This window comes from Triticum aestivum, chromosome 1B (assembly GCF_018294505.1).
Source record: "Triticum aestivum cultivar Chinese Spring chromosome 1B, IWGSC CS RefSeq v2.1, whole genome shotgun sequence".
In the NCBI taxonomy this organism is placed as follows: domain Eukaryota; kingdom Viridiplantae; phylum Streptophyta; class Magnoliopsida; order Poales; family Poaceae; genus Triticum; species Triticum aestivum.
Window position 1 is genome coordinate 63561021 of NC_057795.1, and position 10407 is coordinate 63571427.

The following is a 10407-nucleotide window of genomic DNA, read 5'->3' on the forward strand; positions in this document are numbered from 1 at the left end:
AATTTTTTGTTTCTTTTCGAAAAATAATACTACTACTAGTATTCCGTGGAAGAAGAAAAACAGGGCCCTGACCGAGCCCACTCGCCCTAGAGCCTTCGCGCACACACCTCCGGCCTCTCTCGCGCGCGCGTCCCCGGCGCTGGTCCCTTCGCCGGCGGCGGCCTATCTCCTTCGCCACGACGGAAGAAGCTTCTACATAGTGAGTCCCCCGTCCTCTCCTCGGCCCTCGTTATCCTTCTACTCTCCTACTCATGGTTGTGCTCAACTGGCCTTGCCATTTCTCTTCTTCAGATCTGAGCTTAATTCCTCCTTCTCGACTAGGTCTGATTTGCGGTAAGTGCCCTGCTTTCTGATCGTGCTTAAGTTTAATGTGTACTAGTATTATCCATCAGTCTGATTTGGGAATGTACTGAGGTAAATTTACAAGAATCTAAAATTCCGAGCTGAAAAACATATGCTACCTAGATTGAATGGTAGCCATGGATGATAGCCTATTTGTCAACATATTTCATACTGTACATGCTACCTTACCTAGCATGAACTGATACATGCAGTACATGCAGTATGCTAACCTATAATCCTTTAAATGGTACTAGCAAAAGGGTCCGTGCGTTGCAACAGGAGAGAAGAATATCACACGCTCTTAATTTACAAGAGATGGTCTATAATCTGAGCATTTGTAGCTACAGCACAAACAAAAATGGTCTTTACCAACAAAAGCGCAAGTTCAAGATTCCACATGTCTTCTATTTAAACAAGGCTTGCATGTAGATTTAATACGTACAAAGAAACATGCAAGTGATCTTCAATTTGGTCTCCAATCCTGATTTTGCTGAGATGTTCATCCACAATCCGGATTAGTACCCATATGAAAGAAAGACGGATAATGCACTGTTTATTAAGATTGCACCCTAGATATTTTTTTAATGGTTAACATGTAAAATAACATCATATTCAGATTCTACATATTTTTCTAATCAAATTCCATATATAACATGTTAAATTTGGAGTTACGTTTAGAAGATATAAGTATTTAAAAAAAACATTCGATCCAGACTACCGCCAGAAGCTGCCCAAACCCACTGGCCTTTTGTACCAAGGCCACAATAAGTCTGCTATCTCGCTTGTTAGCCTGTCCCAAGACGATGGAGAAGTCGGTGGAATTCTTGCTTACGTGCCACATTATGAGCATTTGGAATTTCTTGACTGCTGCAATGGTCTTATCCTTTGTAAGTACAGGAGCAGCTATACTTCTCCAGGCATTTGCCGCTTTGTTGTGTGCAACCCAGCAACACGAGAGTGGAGAATACTTCCTGATACACATCCTGGGACAGAGGACCCTCGCTGTGTAACTATTTTGGCGTTTGATCCATCATGGTCACCACAGTTCTACATCTTCAATTTCCATCTGGAACATGTACTTGGTTTGATACAATATCAGCACGGGGAAACTCAACAAGATACAAGACGTCTGTATGTGGCATCAGTACTATGTCTATATACCATGCTACTCAGAGCTTCCAGCCCAAGAACCTTCGGTTGACTGAATGTCAACTTCTGTTCAATGTGCATCTGTGGCTGTTCTGCTGCGATTTGCTGAACCACCTTGTATATTACGCTGGTCGTTGTCATCCGTGTGACAGTCCAGGAACCCTGTTTTTTTTTTTTACTTTGTTGGCGCAGAGCTTGTTTTCCTTTCTGACCAGAAGATAAATAAGCTTCTTTCTTACAACATCAGCACCGGGAAATTCAACGAGATGTGAGACGACTTCGGTGTAGTTAGTGTCATATTCTGTTCTGTATGCCACTGGGACTGCTAGCTCTCTGCTTTAGATGCTCAACCACCTTGCATATTCTGGTTGTCGGTGTTATCTATGTGGCAGTGTGTGTGTCTAGTCCAAGAACCTTCTCTTTTTATTTTGTTGTGATGCCGAGTTCCTCTAGTAACCTAAATTGTTCCCAGATTACTACCTTGCTTAATTTGTTATATGTAAGATTACATCGTCTTTCTTATGCTCCATTTGTCATTGTGGTGGTTTTTCCATAAGCACTTGTTTACTTCTGTTTGTGAAAATGTAAAGATCTGTTTAGTATACATACCAGATTTTGACAGTGAAACCTCAAAATCAGACAAGCAAATGTACTTGCACAGGAAAAGTCATTATGGGGCAGTGGGCTTTGCCTGCTTTCACAGGAAAAGCCATTAGTTGTTGGCTGAACCCATATTCTTTAATTCATTAGTTCCTTGGGTTCTTGACATCATTGATGAGTTGTTCATCATTCAGTGCGAACCTCACTAACAATGTCAACAGCTTGTACCATACAGATGGGTAATATTACTAGCATGGCTTAAAAATATAAGTTCATAGATTAACACAATTTCTATTTTTGGCACTTTCATGAAAATTGGCACTATGATAGTGTATCCCCAAATAACACATTGACAGTTTTGTGTATGTCTTTTGATACCCATGAATTTTAAATATTTTAGAGGTAAAAAGGTCACTGGAGCTTGGAAGTCAAAATTAAATTTACCAGTGTTTTATAGCCTTTCTAAGGTTGAGGCTAGTTTTTTAAAAGCATATTTTAAGGGTGTCGATAGCTTCAAAGTATGACTTGTGAAAAGAAAATCTATATGCTTTAGAATTTATCAATTTTGCCGATGTTTTATAGCCTTTTTAAGGTTGACTTAGAGATTAAAAAAATCTATATGGAGGGAGTACTACAAATGAGACAAGCAAAGTCTCTTGTTTCAAATCAGAGCAGTTTCTTTCTAAAGCATTTTTTGTTCACCACAGAGTTTGTCCCAGTTGGCCATGTTTAGGTGCCCAGATCAATGGTTTTTGTGCCAAGCATGCATGATGGTCCATCCATGTCTAGGTACTCCCTCCGTTCCAAAATAGATGACCCAACTTTGTACTAAAGTTAGTATAAAGTTGAGTCATCTATTTTGGAACGGAGGGAGTACATGAAAAACTGGAAGAACTACAACGAGTTGCTCAACGATTTGATTTAATGGTGCTTGCGCCTTGCGGTATTCAACAGTCTGAACATTCAAACAGGAGAGAATGGTGACCACCTCATCAGTCAACACAACAGTGGTGCTTACAGTTTCCTGGACTTCTCTGGCCACCATGCTCAGCTTGTTACTGTGGCTATCGTCTCCCTGTTGTTTTTTTTTTGTTTGTTTTTGCTGGCTTCTAGTTGCTGCTCCAAAGAAGCGAAACAGGTAGACAGGAACATGCTGTTCTGAAGTCTTTTTCAAGTGCATAAATTTTATTCTAGATAATGCAGAAGTAGTAGTTTGTGGTCTCATTTTCTATTTGCTCTTACTCCTATAACGCCGACAAGCAACAGCATCCTAGCAAATCTCAATACTGCATCAGTGGTTAGCACTAGTAAAATATCTTTAGTGCACCAGCTTTAGGCCCTGTTTGTTTGGGTTTTTGCTTCTGCTTTTGCAGCTTTTTCATTTTGACAAAAAAGCCAAAAAAGAAACGATATTGATTCATAAGCCAAAAGCCGAAGCAAAAAGCCCCTAATTAGAAGCTTTTGTGGCTCTTTTGCTAAAGTGGAAAAGCTGCAAAAGCAAAAGCAAAAGCCCAAACAAACAGGGCCTTAGTAAAAAGGTTGAACACTAGACACTGATGGAGCAAACAACTGCAATGACACTGAATCTGCAGTCTGGAATTCGCAATAGTTTGTAGAAGGAGGGTGACCCCTTTGCGCCTGAAATCAAATGCCATCAGAGTGCATGCCAGACTTGTTCACCTTCAGGATGAGCACTAAGACCGTGTCTTAAAAATCTGGCGGTATATCCTTGCCCTCCAAGAAATTCCGAACTGCTTGGCAAACCTCGCCTTGCAGCAACGACTAGCGCCATTGCAAAAACATAGCCAAGACAAGTGCTTGTTCAACATTTTGGCGGACACACTCGTTTGTTATTTAAAATGATTTCAACCAGACAATCCTCACTGATTTTGCAATGGTCGGCATATTCTAAGCGGCAGTAAGCCAGATTCAACTCTGGTAACTGTTTCTGGTCATTAGGTCTTGAAAAGAAAACTTCCTGCGTGAATTTTCTTTTTCCATGGCGAGTTCTACCTGGAGCGAGCTCTTCTCCATCTATAAGTGCGGGAATAGTTCTGAAAAAAGCCATACACCATCAGCACAAGAAACATAGTGATGAACCATGTATTTTGAAAAATGATCTCAAGGGGTTTCGGGTAATAACTAGTCCTACCGTTAACAATGATTTTCTTCGAGGCACTCCGGAGTATTGATACTTCCATGTCAATGTGAACAAAGAAGTTCAGGCCCTAGCCTGACATACCAAATAGTGTTCCTATTAAGAAGCATGTTCAGGTTAAACAATTCTATAAGCTTATAACGGCAAGAAGAAAGTAAGACAGGGATGATATTACAAACCTCCCATATAACCTTCCTCAGTGTCCAAATGATGCTATACTGCTATTCATGGCTATCTCTATGGATGGATATTTCCATGTCCAGAGCTTCATTACACTATGCCATGATCACAAATGATGTAGAAACAAATCTGTAAACGTAAATGTATACAAACGTTTACAATGGAAAAGCATTTGTTGACTAAGTCCATGTTTCCACTTCTTCATCCAATCTAAGAGTTGCAATTGCAGCTAATTAAACAGCATCTCCTAATCCACCCCAATTCTTTAAAAAGTCAGTTTCGAAGCAGATTGAAGACCCTACCCTCCCTCGCCGCCCCCCGCGAGGCGGCCGGGGAGGGCTCCCAGATCCGCCCGCCGCCGGCCTCCCCTCCTCCTCCCTCTCCCCTCGCCGCCGCCAGGGGGCGTGGCCAGGCAAAGCCTGACCGGCGGTGGCGGGGCTTGTTCCTCCTCCGCTGCGATGGGGCGGCGTGGGCGTCTTCATCGGGTGTGGGCTCGGGGCGCCGTGGCGTGGCGGCGCGCGGCCTCCTGGCGGGCGTGGCACTACATGGCCGGCTGCGCGGTGGTGCGCGCCTCGCCACGGCGGACGGATCCGTCCGGCAGGCGGCGTGGGCGGCGGCTGGGGTCCGGCTTTGGGCTCCTGGCGGCTGCGTTGGTTCCTCTCCGTCGCGGGCATGCGGCGGTGGTGTGGCTCGGCCGGTGGCGGTCCGGCGACCTGGTGGTGGTGGCCAGCGGTGTGTGTGGTGGTGGTGCTTCCACTTGGCGGCTATCTGTGCGGGGAGGCAGGGGAGTGGCTTGGACAGGGGCGGCGGCGCCGGCGGCGTGCCGACTGCAGCGCGAAGGCGGGAACTTTACGGGCCTCGGAGATCCCGGCCGGGCCTGTGCGGCCACGAGCCTGGTATGTCCCTGCTATTGCGTCCGGTCAGCTACCGTCTTCGATGGTGGAGGTGGGGCCCTCCCGCGTGCCGACGGTGCTGCTGCCTTAGTCCCGGCTCCTCTTCTTCATTGTGCAGACCATGCTCCACGGTGCCGTGGTGAGACGGCATAGGAAGCTTTGTGGACGGGTTGGCGCAGGATGGGGTCTGTTTGGTGGCGAGCTCCGGAGTGCCTGAGGTGAAGGTTGGGATGGGGAGAAATCCCTGTTGGCTTGGACGACACCGACACGGTGGCGCTTGAGGGTGCCGCCGGATCTTCCTGGAGGGCGTCGGGGCTACCCTTCCTCTCTCCTCACCGCGTACCGGGGGAAACCCTTGGCAGCAGCGTCGTCATCATCGCGTCCCTTCTTGGAGGTGTTGATTGGTACCGGTACTTTGGAGGCTCGGAGCTTGGTGGGCGATCTCCGGTGGATGCAGCGGCCAGAAGGCTTCTTTGCTTTTTGTCGATCCGCCGTTGTCGGCATTTGTTTCTCTTGTATTTTCTTTTTCATTTCTTTTGGGCGTGACTGTGCTGCTTCCGCCCCAGCATCTATCGTTGGTTATCTAGATTGGTTCCTTTCCTTTGTATACAAAGCGGGGGAAACCCTTTTCGGTAAAAAGTCAGTTTTCATCCAAGCACACTGTTCATCAAAGAGTGAGCAAAGCGTGAGAAGGGTTCACTTTCTACTATTTTGGGGATTCCGTGAGGTGAAAATAAGTTGATATTCGAAAAAGCGGAAGACAAAAACGGAAGGGTATGGTGGTGGAGGCACTCATCACTCGAGGTAGTTCTTTTTATACATCTGTGTGTATCTGAAGTGGAGAGGTGTAAAGCAAGGTGAACCAACGCGAGGCTGACGGCAGCTCTCCTCCCAAACATAACATCAGCAACCTCAATCATCGATGCTTCCAGGACCCATTTGCCCGAAATACAAAACAGATTGCACAAACGAAAAGTAAATCCACCCTTTGCATACATATCAGATCTGGGAATGAAGGAAAGTGGCAGTTTTGGAGAGATTACATATTCTTAGGTGGCTGCTAGAAAAGATTGTATTGGTACTCGTTGTGCTTACATTCCACAATCACCATTAGAAGCTATTACCCCCAAAACTGCAACCATTTGTGTTAGACTACTGGGTCTACCTTTCCTCACCCATCGAAGATTAAATACTCATAGACATTTCACAATCTTGTGATCTTGGCAAACCGCAAAATGTACTCAATGAAATACGAGGTGTCTACTTTTTACAAGCAGGCACTTTGGAAATCTTATACTGGCAGGAAGGTTGTGACAAGCAAATAGTTCGACTCTACTGAGATAGCCTCATATGCAATGCCTCAGCTAGTCAACCAAATCCATAAAAAAACTGATACTTTGCAGGAAGCAATTTAATATTCTCTTGATATTTCCCGCTCCTCGAAAAGAGAGACAACATCAGCGACGTAGTTGAAGCTTCAAGTAAGATGTTCTTCTCATCAACCTTGGACAAATAATATCCAGCCTTGGCGGTCTCACCTTTTTCCAACAACATTCTGATGATATTTTCTCAAAAAAACAACATTCTGATGATATAGTTTATAAGACGAGAGCTGGGAGCTATACCACTCTTGTCCATTGATGAAAAAAATATGCTTAGCATCTTCCACTGATCCTTCCTTCAGATAATTTATTATCATTATGCTGTAAGTAGAAGCATTAGGCACCAACCTGCTGGCTGATATTGCAGCAAACAAATCCTTAGCTTCTTCTTTTCTTCCAACCTTGTACAATGAATTAATCATGGTATTGAGTGTTCCAATATCAAACTTCACATTCATTGCACCTAATTTCTGGAACATGGCGATCGCTTCGTCTGCACAATTATTTCTACAAAGGCCTTTAAGTATTATATTGTATACGGGAATGTCCACTGTCGTTTCACTTTCGATCATCTCATGGAACATTTTCCTTGCAACGACAGTTCTTGCAGCATGAAACAACCCATCTAGTATGATGCCATATGTAACAGTGTCAGGTTTTATTCTCTTATGTGGCATTTCCCTGAACAGAGTCAAACCATCATCGATCCTTCCATTTCTACAATAGCCATTAACAAGCGTGTTGTATGTAACAATATCAGGCTCAGCACCAACTGATTTCATGGCATCAAGTACTCCAAATGCTTTATCCATCTCGCCAACTAAGCAATATCCATCAATCAGTGAATTAAATGTAATGATATTAGGCCTCTCATCTATGGCAGTAACCAAGTCAAAGACATCTTGTGCATCCATAACTCCTCCTTCTTTGCATAGAGTGTTTATTATTGAATTGAAGAACGCAATGTCAGGACGAGGAATACCTTTGTTCATCATTTCAGAAACCAGCCCCTTAGCTTTAACCAAATCACCATGCATACAAAAACCCTGAATTAGGGAGTGATAAACAGTTGTGTCCGGCTGAAAACCCATATCAGTCATCTCATTGAACTTGTCCATAGCATTGGCCAGCCTACGCAATCTGCAAAATGCGGCTATTACAGTGGAATAGGTGACTACATCGGGACCCACTCGTTGGCTTTGGGCTGATCATTCTGCAGATGAATTAGTGCAACTTACGATCTCATATACTTCATCAGTGAAGAATATGATATCAAGTTCATCAGATGAATTTCATCAATCAGTAAAACAGATATTTCAGTATGAGGACATGTGAAATGAAAGTTCATTTCATCATGATTCGCCTGCGTCCTTTCAGGCAATTTTTGTCAGGCCTCCAGCAAATTCTCAGACATTTAAGGCACGTCTGGAGACCTTACCCTGCATAAGAGATTAGTTCCTTTTCTTCACCACCCACATCTGAAGGGGTGGCAAAGAGTTCATCACTCTGCGAGCATCATATGAGAAAGGTGGCATTGAGGCCAATCCATTTTGTTTCACATAAGAGGGGTTAGGGAAAGCATATGAATAAGCAGAGAAATTCTTCGAGGACTTATAAACATAATGATTTGAAGAATAATGTGCATATTCATAGCCCTTAGCTCTACCCTGCGAAACAGAGGGGTTAGCACGATCATGATCATATGAGGACTTTGATCCATTTGAGGAATTTGATCCATGTGAAGAATTAGGTCCATATGAAGCATTGGATCTGGGGTTCCTGTTCTTCACAGGTGGTGTCATGAGGACATTCACCTGAAGACTTTCAACATAACTTTTGGGAACCCAGATTTTCTTCATAGGGGAACCGTTCCTGCAGTTAGCGCCAACATATCTAGCAAATACTTCACCATTCTGATTTTTGAACAGTTTATAGATGGAGTCAAATGACTCATCAGAAGAATGAGAAGATTCACATGTAAAGCCAGATAGGTTAGATGGATCAACTGGAGGTCCCTTTGCAGCAACCCATGAGGTTTTGGGGTACTGCTCAGGCTTCCAACATGTTCCATCAGCATTGAGTTTCCTCTCAAAGGTAATACCCTCTTTCCTAGGGTTTCTGTTGAGGATCTGCTTTTTGAGCACATCACAAAGAATCTGATGCCCTTTGAGGCTTTTGTACATGCCTGTCGTATACAATTCCTTCAGCCCTGCATCGTTAGTGATAGTAGCAATGTCCTCAGATGAGGAATTAGTGATAGCAGAGGCAGGTGAAGAATTTGTAACAGTTGAAGCATTTGAACATTCAGGTGAAGAATTAGCAGATTCACGTTCAATGCACTTTAAGCATGGAGGAACAAATTCTTCTTGAGTAGCGCTGATTTGTTGAGCAAGTAATGAATTGCGATCCTTCTGAAGATCTTCATAACTCACTCTTAGCTTCTCAAGATCTTGCTTTCTTTGAAGAAATTCATAAGAAAGCTTCTCGTGATCAGATAAGAGAGTTTTATGATGACTTTGAAGGTTGTCAAACTTATACTGAAGTATCTGAAGATTTTCAGTTAAGTCTTTAGTGCGGTCCATTTCATCACCCAACATATCATCACTTTTGTCTAGCATGTTTTGAAGTTTTTCAATAGCCTTTTGTTGTTTCACAGCAATCTTAACAAGTTTAGAGTAGCTGGGCTTAGGATTTTCATCAGATTCATCCTCACTAGATTCAGAGGAGGGGTATTTTGTTACCTTGGCACCTTTTTCCATGAAGCAATAGGTGGGAGCATAGTCATCATTGTCTTCATCAGCCTTGTTGGTGTGGTCAATTTCTTCAGAGTTGAAGATAGACTTGCTGACGAAAGCAGTAGCGATAGCCAGACTCGCCACACCAGACTCGGACTCCTCAGAAGCCTCCTCTTCCTCATGTTCCTCAGATTCAGCTTCAGAGTCCATTTCCTTGCCAATGAATGCCCGAGCCTTCTTGGAGTTGCTCTTCTTGTGCGATGAAGACTTCGAGGATTTTGATGATGAAGATTTTGAAGATTTCTTCTTCTTCTTAGCGTCATCAGAACTGTAATCCTTGTATTTCTTCTTCTTTAATTCCTTTTCCCATTGAGGACACTCCGGAATATAGTGACCAAGTTTCTTGCATTTGTGGCAAAGCCTTCTCTTATAGTCACTTGATGAGGAATCACTTCTTCTTGAGGATTTTCCAAAGCGACCACGTCTTGAGAACTTCTTGAACATCTTCACGAGCAGTGCTAGCTCCTGGCTCAATTCTTCAGGATCACCGAGGCTACTACCAGAGTCTTCGCATTCAGATTCAGACACAGCCTTGGCCTTCAGGGCACGTGTTTTGCCATAGCTTGAACCATAGAGATCTCTCTTTTCAGCAAGCTGGAACTCATGAGTATTTAGCCTCTCGAGGATATCAGCTGGATCTAGTGACTTGTAATCAGCTCGCTCTTGAATCATCAGTGCCAAAGTATCAAATGAGGAATCTAGCGATCTCAGCAATTTCTTCACCACCTCATGGTCGGTGATGTCAGTGGCACCAAGTGCTTGAAGCTCATTTGAGATGTCAGTGAGGCGATCGAAGGTTTGCTGAACATTTTCATTGTCGAGTCTTTTGAAGCGGTTTAAGAGACTGCGAAGAACGTCAACACGAGAGTCACGTTGAGTTGAGACTCCTTCGTTTACTTTGGAGAGCC

The 10407-nt window shown here is 43.8% G+C and overlaps 1 long non-coding RNA gene across 1 annotated transcript; it reads left to right on the plus strand.

Moving 5' to 3' along the window:
• The first annotated feature begins 69 nt into the window (after positions 1-69).
• LOC123086790 (uncharacterized) lies at positions 70-2013 on the plus strand. Its single transcript, XR_006441126.1, has 3 exons — positions 70-199; positions 292-333; positions 1240-2013. It is a non-coding gene; the product is annotated as an uncharacterized lncRNA (long non-coding RNA).
• Positions 2014-10407: the final 8394 nt, after the last annotated feature.